Consider the following 11,539-nt stretch of genomic DNA (forward strand, 5'->3'; position numbering starts at 1 on the left):
GGGTTTATTCTTTTTTCACCATGGTCTAGTCGTACATAACTTCTATCACAATATGGTCAGTGCACCAACACAAATTTTAATTATATGTATTTTGAATTCACCGTCCAAAGGCGCATCATTCACACGTGTTTTATTTATCGTAGCCCAAGTCTGGATAGCACTTCGACTTCTAACGAATTGATGCGCTGTCCGAATCTATCCTGAGAATTGAATCCCATTTTCTACACAGTGAGATCGTTGTAACGGACGATTTCAATGTACACAATTCTTCGAGGCTGCGTTATTCTAGTCAGACAATATCCAAAGGAAGGTATGTCGAGATTTTTGCGGAGTTAAACCATCTGACTCAGTTAGTTGACGAGCCAACTCGGATTCCTGACGTTGCAGGTCAGCCAACACTCTAGATTTGTTTCTTACCTCTGATCCTAATAAATATGCGGTTAGTGTATTATCATCTCTAGGCACATCAGACCATTGTGTCATATCTGCTAATTTCTCATGCCGAAAAACCCTAGTTGAAGAGAAAAACCCTAAGAGAACCGTTTAGCAATATGAGAAAGCCAACTGCAACAGTCTCAACTACTTTTTCAGGAACTTCAACTTTATGCTTTCTCGATAGTGACGTAGATTCCAGCGCAGATATGGTTACAAACTTAATTCTTTTAGGAATGACAAATTTTATCCCGAATAGGGTAAAATCTATCAAACCTAAAGAAAACTCATGTTTTGATTAGAGCTGTAAAGAAGTTATCAGGATCAAAGATGTAAGTTTCCGGAACTATAAAGCCAACCCAACTGAGGAAAACCGGAATAAGTTCAAACAAGCTAGAAAGACTTGTAACGGACATATTTGATGCATTAAATTTTTGCATGACCAGAATTTACGGACAAAAATACTACAAAGTCCCAAAGGTAGTAAACATTTCTAGTCATTTGTAAAAAATGTGCGCAACACTACATCATCGTCAGTTCCAACGCTCATTTCCAATGACACTCCTAATGTTAGTTCGATGAGTGATATGACTCCTCCTGTACTTTAAAGCGTAAACTATTCCATGGGACAAATCTTATTTCGCACTCGTACAGTAGCTAGAGTACTAAGAGATTTTGACATTCACAAATCCGCTGGCCCGGATGGTACCCCCGCTATTCTTCTGAAGAGGTGTTCATCAACGCTGGCAAAACCACTGGCAAGATTTTCTATATTATGTAATATTTTACAGGTCTCTTTCCGAGTGGATGGAAAACTGCATTTACCCAGCCTGTCCCTAAAAAAGGTGAATCCTCCTCCCCCTCCAACTATCGTCCAATTGCACTTACGTTCCTTCTTTCCAAGGTCATGGAAACACTGATCAACCTTCAGCTTAAGAAATGTCTTGAATAACTCAAGCTTCTTAATGACCAGCAGTATGGCTTTCGTTGCAGTAGGTCCACTGGTGATGTTATGGTTTATCTCACCGATCATAGGAACAAATCCTTACATCGTCTTGGAGAAATTAAGATTATTGCACTTGATATTTCGAAGGCATTTGATAGAGTTCTGCATCAAGCTCTCTTATCGAAAATGCATGCTTTTGGTACTGATGAATCTCTTCTTTTTTAAGTTCGAAATTAACTTTCGGACCGTTCAATTTAAGTAATATTGGACGAGTACAAATCTGATATCAACAAAATAAGGGCTCCGTTTTGTCCCCGACTCTCTTCCTTATATTCATAAATGATCTTTTGTCTGAAACTTCTGACCCACTATATTGTTTCGCTGATGACAGTACCCTCTGCTTTTCATATTCGTTTTAAGATTCTCATTCTTGTTTTTTGGATGTGGAATACCATCGGAAACGTATGATAAGCTATTAAATTCTGATCTTGACAGCATTGTCCAATGGGTAATCAAAAACCGTGTAGAATTTAATGATTCGAAAACTTAATGCTGTCTACTGTTACAAAAGCGTAACCCTCCCCCAATGCCACTATCCATGGGTGGTACCATAGACTAACTAATAATTATTAGTTAGTCTATGGTGGTACTTGCATCGAAGCGATTGAACAACTATTAGTCCTAGGTATGTGTATCACAAACCACTTATTGTGGAGTGATCACATGTTTGACATCATCAAAAATGCTGCTATGAGTTTAGGTTTTCTCCGACAATGCAAGAAGTTTTTTACTCATTCTGATCTGGCTATAATTTACATAGCTTTCATTCGTCCTAAACTAGACTATAACTTTCATATTTGGGCTGGAGCCCTAATACGTGAGTCTTCTGGATAGAATTGAAAAAATCACTCTTAAAATAATAGGTGATAGTTCTCTGACCGAGGCATTTGCTTCTCTTGAACACCACCGCAAGGTCTCATGCCTGTCGATCTAAGCGATTTGACAGCTGCTTGTTATATCTAAAAAAGCTCGCTCAAAACAACAATACTATAATCATATTGCAATATAAATGTTCAATCAATGGTTCCAACATTTTCGTGATTTTGTTTTTTGTTGTTTCTTTTCATTAAAATAAACGTTCGTTCGACTTTTAGATTAATTAATATCTTTTTGTAACATTTTCAAAATTAATCGTGTAAACAACTTTTGTTCAACCAAATTGAACTGAATGGAATCAAATTTGGCTTTTCGAAAATGTGACCATCTATTATCACCTAAACGGATTCTACCCCTGGTGACAAATGGTCCCTCTTGTTGACATGCCAGAGTGACTGATTACTCTTTCCAACGCAAACCTTGTTGAAGAACAGCCAGACCAGACCATCCCCTTTTGTTTGAATTTATTCGATGTGTATGTTTATTGGTCTTGATGTAATCCGACTTTTGTGTTGTTTGGATAGTTATATTGGTCGTGGTTAACCTGTCTCAGACATATCAGTTTATTAATAGTAACGAATTCTTTCGTGGTTTCGTATGAATAGATAAACCCTGGTTGTGCTTTCGAAGATTGCCTTAAAGTTATAATGTTCGGTTTTTGATTTCCCTGCAAACAAGCCTACAGTGATATTTTGCGGTGATAGTTTAAGGCTTTGAGACTATCCTACTACTGTTGTAGAATTGAAGAGAGCATGATTATAGTTGGTAATAAAAAAAGCTAACACCATGAGAATTTCTAACCTCTATAAGTGCACTCTATTTAATATCATGAACTGCACGATGCCAGCTGTTCGCACAAAATAACTCTCGGAGCTTTTTAAAGGTTTTGCCGATAAATAGCATTATTTGCAAAAGCAAATGATATTATTCATAAAGTGGTATAACATTTACTTAATGCTTGTCTGGCCTTTTTGCTACAGCCCGATAGAAGGAGCGAAATTGGCAAATGGCACCTAAACTTACTTTAGATCAACAATATTATTGAGAAAATCGTTCTTGTTGATTCTCATTAATTGGTGTCAAAATCGTATACTTCGCCAATTTTGTTACAATGTATACTAAACCTCACCTTTAAAGCTTCTTCTCGGGCAATATTCTCAAGTGGAAGGACATTTCATTTGATAACAATTTCAACTGAAAAATGTGTTTTACTTTTAAAATAAATATACAAGGAATTTTTGAAAAAATTCATTGGCCTGTCCTTGTGCATTCGTTTTGGAACCACTTTTTATATAGTTAATTAAATACATTCGATTAACTAGAATTAATATTTGTGTTGTCAATAACATGTTTAATTATAAGTCCAAATTTACTTAGAATTTTATAAAAGATTAATTTGTTATTGATTAGTAATGTTCTGATTTTCAGTCAATATTACAAAAATGGAGTTCTGTTTTTTTCTGAAGAATGTTTATTCACAAAAGTTTGCAAGAAATGCACTTTTTAAGTACGTATACAGTTTCTTCAGATAAGAACATTTTATAAACAGCAGCGCAAGAAACAGTATTTAAAATTTTCATTATAGAATTAAAGATATACTTTATTTTGACTAAACAATTAATACAGAATTTTTTAAATTCAGCGTTGAATTCTTTTGGTGAAAAAAACTCAAAACTTTGATTATTTGGATGATGGATTTGATAGATTTGATGGATTTATTTGATTTTTTTTTTTTTTGATCAGGGGCTTTTTCAACACTATTCTTCTGATGCTTTTAACACCCAATGGAAAAAAAATTAGTGTTAAAAATGTCTCGATATTGTTAAATATTATGTCAAAAACATTATTGATCAGTGTAAGGACCCATATTATTTAAAAATCCGCTTCTATTCTATCTAAATGCATGTGTGACATCAAGCAAACGTTTACGATTTAAAGCGGACAAGATAAATATCCCAATTAATGAAATCAAAGATTAGTATCGGATGAACTGGTGCACCAAAATTAATGTTAAGCATTATAACGAATGAATTCTTAACTTTGCAGGTCTTATGCATTGGCTACTGCATATTCATGGCCTGTTTCTAAATTGTTTGAGAGTCCTTTTAAGACCTTTAAGCGCTAAGCACACCTAATCACTTTGACTCTAAAGCAGTACATAAGCATTTCAAATCGCCATTGATGACTTTGCGAGCCAGAACAAGAAAATATCATTTTTTCGCTTAAACTCCTGTAAGTACCAAATAACAAATTTTAAATAAAATAAATTTACTTTGCTGAGATTTGAATGTTAGAACATAACACTTATCTGAACAATTCATTTGATATCGCTTTTTGCTTTTCTTTTTTTGCTTGATTAAATCTTGAAAACTAAATACTTTAAAAACCCGTTTCTCAGGACATTATCTAGCTAATGTGCTTTTACTATATTTTTTAATGGAATTCAAATTATGCGAAGGCAAAAAATGTTGAGTTCAGTCAAGTGACTTGGTGTACTTTCTATATAGTTATTTTTCCAATCGCACATCATCAAGCACAAGTAATATGCATTAAAAGAATTTACATTTTTTCACTGTTTTCAACTGTGAGCAACTTAATGCACAGCTTAAGTATTTGTGTGTACAAAGAATGATCCTTGATTCTGCGTTTATATTCCCTTATCAGTTTTATGTAGGTACCTATTCTATTCGTAGGTATTGTGCTTGAGTGATAAATCTATAATTATATCAGGACGATAAAACGTTTTCCGCACAATAGCCCCGTAACGCGTTTGCATTTAACTCGTGCATTATGATGTGAAATTCAATTAAGTAAAATAATATTCATAACGGATATTGAAAGGATAGTTCCACAGTTCCAGTTCCATCCAAAGGACATAGCAAGGAGGTTAAAGGTGGAGAAGCAGTATAGGAGGACGATGAGGGTTATTGTGATGGCAATGGTAATGGGTGATGGTGATGTAGGTTTATATATAGAGCATAGGCAGCCCAGGAATTGCCCTATTTAAATGACAAAGGTTAAATGAGATTAAGAATGTCAGGCGCGCAATTTACTCTTGGGTATGAGGGTGCCGCACTCTGTCACATACCTTTCCTTAATTTGAAAAGACCGGAAATGGGATATATGCGAGGAGGACGAATTACTTACCTTACGTCTAGGTTTACTTTATATATAAACATAATTGTGAAAGTTTTCGCTTGGTTGGAGGTGTAAAAGTGTTGTTACTGTTGCAAATTACTCTGAGCTATTTTTGTCTTCAGATGATTTTGGCATAAGAATGTTTAGAATTTATATAACGTAATAATAAGGCTGTGCGAAAATGTAACGGAATATATATTAACAGGGTATAAGAAAAAAGAAATCCTACTTATAATAATGACATGAGAATATTTTACTTAGTTAGGGTTTTTCCTCTTTTTTAATTATCCGTGGTAAATTTATGAATTACATCAATGCTGAAGGATTTGTGGAAAGTTAAACATTTCTTGGATAATTTTTCAATGTGCTACACCTTCAATATTCACGGTAAATACCTTGAAATTGGCAATAGAATCAAAGTAGAAGGGCATCTTTTTTAAACTTTTTCTAACTCTCTGAAGACCACTCTATTTTTTAGATGATTTCACATCTTCTGTTTCAAGGTCTTTACTTGTTTGTGGATCGTTGGAATAAACCTTACCTTTTGTGGGACTGAAATAGTGTCTAAATGTGTAAGATCACAAAACCTCTGTGGCCAATTGAAACCACCTCTTTGAAAAATAACTTCGTCAAAACGAACGTAAAACTTGTGGAAAATACGAGTAAACTCCATCAACGTCTACATCAATCCGGCCATGAAATATAATTTCTTATAAATCTGTAGTGCAATAAATTCACCTTAACAGTTGCATCAGCCTTATTTTAGAGTGAGAGTGAGGTACAATCAAACCTGCAGAGAAGATACGATTTTACTACATCAGTTCATGTTTTATTTGAACTTTAAAATTCACATTAACAGTTGCATCAGCCTTATTTTAGAGTGAGAGTGAGGTACAATCAAACCTGCAGAGAAGATACGATTTTACTACATCAGTTCATGTTTTATTTGAACTTTAAAATTCACATTAACAGTTGCATCAGCCTTATTTTAGAGTGAGAGTGAGGTACAATCAAACCTGCAGAGAAGATACGATTTTACTACATCAGTTCATGTTTTATTTGAACTTTAAAAGCCTTAACCTTACTTACTTATTAAATTAAACTAGGAAGTTATTGTAATCAATCCGATTTGTCGTATTGAAAAGTTTGACATTTCTCGACACTTCAAGGTCCAAAGAGTCTAGATACAAGATTTTTTTTGAAATCAAAAAAACTGAAATAAAATAATTGTAACCTCGAATATTTTACGAAAAAATGATTTTATCTTACGAAAAATAAGGTTTTTGACATTTGTTAAAATTTTCAGAAAAATCGAATCGACAATTTTTCTTACAAAAAATAAAAACCTAAAAAAACATTACTAAAAGTTGGTATAAATTGATTTTCGACCCAAATATATTTTCAAAAATGTAAGATATTGGTTTAAAACTAGTTTCTTGGTAAGCTTAATTCTAAAGTCAAACCTGGGTTTTCTTCAACACTAAATAAACAATAATCTCCATTTTTCTTGTGTGATGAGCCCGTTTTCGATTCTTCATCTTCAGCCTTCACATCATTTATTAGTCCCAACAGCTAAAAATTATTCCACTTATTACTTTATTAAAGGCCGGAAGGTGATCGACGGTAAAACAAAAACTCAAATTGGAAAACTATATAAAGCGTATCTACAAATGTTTGCTAGCAGGTGTGGACTCCGTTGAGCCTTGAAAACGCACAAAACTGGCCAGCAAAGGGTACTTTTATTCAAACAAAATTAGTAGATATAGTCCCATTCGTGGCGACTTGCTATACATAAGAAGTTATTGTAATCGGTACGATCTGTCCTAAAACCTAAATAAAATGTTTGTTATCTCTTTTCGTCGGCCATATTTCAAGAACCGTCAGATATATTTTTTTACTAATGATAATACCAACAAATTAAGATTAAACAAACGAATTGAAAAAAGTATGTATCGCCACGAATATTTTACGCACAGTAAATGATATCTTCAAACAAATTTTGCAGCAACGAATAACGTTTTTGACAATTAGTTAAATTTTGAGAAAATTAAAGTAACAGTTTTTTACAAAAAAATAAAAAAAAACCTTACTAAAAGGTAGTAAACATTAATTTTCGACTCGAATATCTTCGATTTTTGCTTCAAACTAATTTTATCTTATACAAAAATGAGCAATTGGTAATCTTAAAAAATGTATCCCTGTTTTTGTGTATGTAAGGAACAAAAACTTTCAAAAATGCTACTAAAATTGGTAGAAATGGATTTTCGACAAAAAAAAAAGAGATTTCGATATGAAACTTTTTTTTGTTATATGCAAAATATTGATAACAAATGGTTTTCGACCCAAGTATTATAAGAACAAAAAAAGATATTTTCACCTCTCTCAAAATGTTGTGGAATTCGATGGGATAGTCTCATTTCATCCTTTTTTTATTTTGTTGGTTTATCTGACGTTCCTTTAACTTACGTCATTTGAAGTGACAAATTCTTTTAGAAGTGTCCTCTATATTTTGACCAAGAGGTCTTGGTAAGAATAGTGCCGTCAATCAATCATATCGTAAGAAAACAAAATTAGATCTGTAACTAACTTAATACCTGATTCAATTATTAAAAAGTCTCTTGCAAAAAAATTTGGGAAAACCTGCGTGAAATCGGTATTGGAAAACAATCTTAAAACCTTGTTGGTTACGTCGATTGTGATCCTCTCAGCAAAAAGAATACGTCTATCCCCTTAAACGTTGCTTCACCCGTTCATTTCCTTAGTGAGGAGGAACCAACTGCTATCAATAGCTCTCTGAGTTTTATAAGAGTGCAAGAGGAAGACAATGTAGAGGCAATAATATCGATTAAATCTAATGCTACTGGCCTGGACCAAATGGACCCTAAGTTCTTGAGACTAATGCTTCCATATATACTGCGCTATATAACCTACATAGCATAACAGTATATTGACTACTTCAGAGTTTCCTTCAGAATGGAAGAAGGCTAAGATTATTCCCATACCCACACAGCAAACAGGTACTGCTACAGAATTTCGAACGACTGCCATTCTTCCGTTTCTTTCAAAGATCACGTTACATTTCTAACACTATTAGATCATTCAAAGCCGTTTGATACTGTTAACCACTCAATTCTTTGCAGAAAGCTGGGAATTAAATTTGGGTTTTCTTTATAGTAAGCTTGTTATTTCTCGTCTCAATGTTTTGAGTGGAGTGCCACTAGGATCTATCCTTGGACCAATACTCATTTTACTTAACATAAACGAGTAATCACAAGTTGCTAAACATTGTTTAATTCATCTTTATGCTGATGATGTGCAGCTCCTGATAAGTCGACCTTTTGGGGCTAAAAATGACGTTGTAGCTTTAATGAACGAGGATCTGCTCTTCATTTCACAGTGGTCAAAAAAGAACGATCTCCGCCTTAACCATGTCAAATCAACATTGCTCCCAATTTATCGACAAAAACTTTGATCTATAGGGCTTCAACTCGTTGAAACTTGACGACAAAACCATAGAATAATAATAGAATCTTTTGTAAAGTAGATTTAAAGATTTTACAAATCATAGCAATTTTGTACTTAAAACACCAACGACATTTAATGAGTTGCTCAGAAACCAATTTAGTTTTTACATGATTTAATTAAAAAAAAAAACAATGTTGTTGTATATTTTCCGATGGGTAACTCGTAAAAGACTTTTTATAAAAGTATTCAATATAAAAATAATTGTTTTTATTTTTCAGATTAAAAACACAACAGCAACATACGATTCACTTAACTAATTGCATTAAGCAACTGCCTTGGATAATGTTTCTTCCCACTAATATAATCATTTTTATTGAATTTTTATTTAAAAATAATATAAAGTTAATTTTTTTAAATTTTCTTTTCGTTTTTTTGTTTCATATTAAATCTATACATTATTATTAGTGTCATTGTTTATATTATGGATAAACTGTTAAGTTATTTTTTTACAAATCCAAAATCATAGCAAAAACGCACCAATTTTTTTCGCAACGAAAATCCTATATCTAAATTTTTATAAAGTTTTCTCCTTAAACAATAAAACAAAAAAGGAAAAAAAAAATAGTCCAATTGTTAAGCCTTTTTCATTAAAAACAAAAAACAAATATTCTTGTACAAAAACTAAATAAAAAAAAAGCTACAATTCTAATCTAATCTTTAAGAAAAAATACACAAATCAGCAATATACAAAAAATTGTGCAAATTAAAATGTAAACAAACACAAAACAAAAATCTCTTAAATCATGTTCTTAAAAAAAAAAACACACAAAAATATAGAATAACAAAATATATACAAAAATATAAAACTTTAAGAAAAAAAAAATAAAACACACAAAATGTAAATACTATGAGATAAAATTAATAATATTATTAAACATCTTCAATCAAATCTTGAACTCTTATTTGTTACTATTTTCAAAATATATATGAACCCTAATGTTTTATTTTATTTGTTTTTTAATTTATATTTGAAATATCTCTCTGTTAAAGAAATGCTCTTAAACAAAACATAAAAATAGCTTTACTAGATTAAATACTTCATAATATATGAATAAAACTACTTATCTAAGAAAAAAGTCTAAGTTATAAGTTTAAAATTCTATTGCTGATAATATCGTTAAGATATACTCGTATATGCTTTGAGTGGATAAAAGTGCATATAAATTATAATAAATGAAAACTGAAATCTAAACAAATAAACACATATAAACTAATCACATTGTATAAGGTAGTTAAACAATATTATTTTAAAAAACAAAAACTAAAAAATAATCCTTAAACAAATGTATGAGAAAAACTATACTTATATTAATTGAATATTGAGTTTTTAATAAATAGTGCACGCACCACCATTGACTTTCTTGGTTGACACAACAACAACAACAACAAATAAGAGAACAAAAAAAGACACAAAATGTAATTGTTAAAAAACATACAATATTAATATTGTAATCGATTTTGAGGCCGTTCTCGGATTTATTGAACAAATAAAATAATTTCTCAAGCAAAAATAGTTTTAATGTTTTTTGTTTTTGATTTTTTGACTGTTTTAAAATATTTCCAAAAGTAATACGGAGCTACAGTTTAGACCTTCCTCGTGTCTGATGGAATAAATGTTGATGAGGCCAGTAGCGCAACCCTCAGATACTACGAAGTGCTAACTTTACCTGGTGATCGTCGGTAATTATTTATTTATCCCTATATACCTACATAACTATAAGATAGAATTTTCAGTGCTGAGCTCCTAGATCTTTTTGGGATAGGTTATGAAGGATAGTATTCTTTGGAAATGAATCATATACGTTAACAAAACCAAAACTACCCCTTGGATAAGTAAAGATCACACTTATGAAGACTGTTGGCTATTGCACCCGGATAAAGATTGGTTTCTCAAATGTGAGGACGCTCTTGGATACAGGAAGCGAGTTCCCAAATAACGCCAGATTCCTTAATTAAATAGAGAGGGAGTTCATACGTTATAAATTAATAAATTGGGTGTCGCAACAGCCCATTTAGATCTAGGGCCTAGTGACTTTCAACTCTCAACCATTCCTGTGTGCGATTACTGCTGTCAGGGATGGAATTTGCTAATTTGAACGGTTTTTCATGACAAGAATACCTCTTGGAGAATTGGTCGATTCCTCGCAAGAGGCAGTATCCGTGAAGGAAGCTTTAGATGGCATAGACAGGGATCGAACCAAACACCTCTGACAAAACAGGCCAACGCACTTACCATCATGCTACGGGTACTACAGTTCATACGTTATAAACATATATTTAAGGATTTATTGAAGCACAATGCTTAGGATCGGGCAAGTATAAGTCTCCAACTCTTCTCCAGAAAAATACCTGGGAATACTAGGGAAGTTTTGAGTTGAGCTGCTGCTAACTAAAATAACTTTATCAGAAGTCTAGATTCATGGTAACCACTATGTGGACGGGCTTTGAAGGTCAGACAACGTAACGTAACATAACCATCATACACTGTTACCCATTAACGGAACTCATCCTAGATGAAGAGAAAGAATATATCTTCAATCGGCTAAATGCCACCTATATGAA

At 32.5% G+C, this 11,539-nt stretch overlaps 1 protein-coding gene across 1 annotated transcript in view; it reads left to right on the forward strand.

Moving 5' to 3' along the window:
- Positions 1-9,582, forward strand: part of LOC129954049 (guanylate cyclase soluble subunit beta-1) — a 326,886-nt gene extending 317,304 nt beyond the window's left edge. The window contains exon 17 of the mRNA XM_056067692.1: positions 9,196-9,582. The gene's annotated coding sequence lies outside the window, so the exon portion shown is untranslated. The remainder of the gene's footprint in view (positions 1-9,195) is intronic.
- The last annotated feature ends 1,957 nt before the right edge of the window (positions 9,583-11,539 follow it).

This window comes from Eupeodes corollae, chromosome 1 (genome assembly GCF_945859685.1).
Source record: "Eupeodes corollae chromosome 1, idEupCoro1.1, whole genome shotgun sequence".
Taxonomy (NCBI): Eukaryota; Metazoa; Arthropoda; class Insecta; order Diptera; family Syrphidae; genus Eupeodes; species Eupeodes corollae.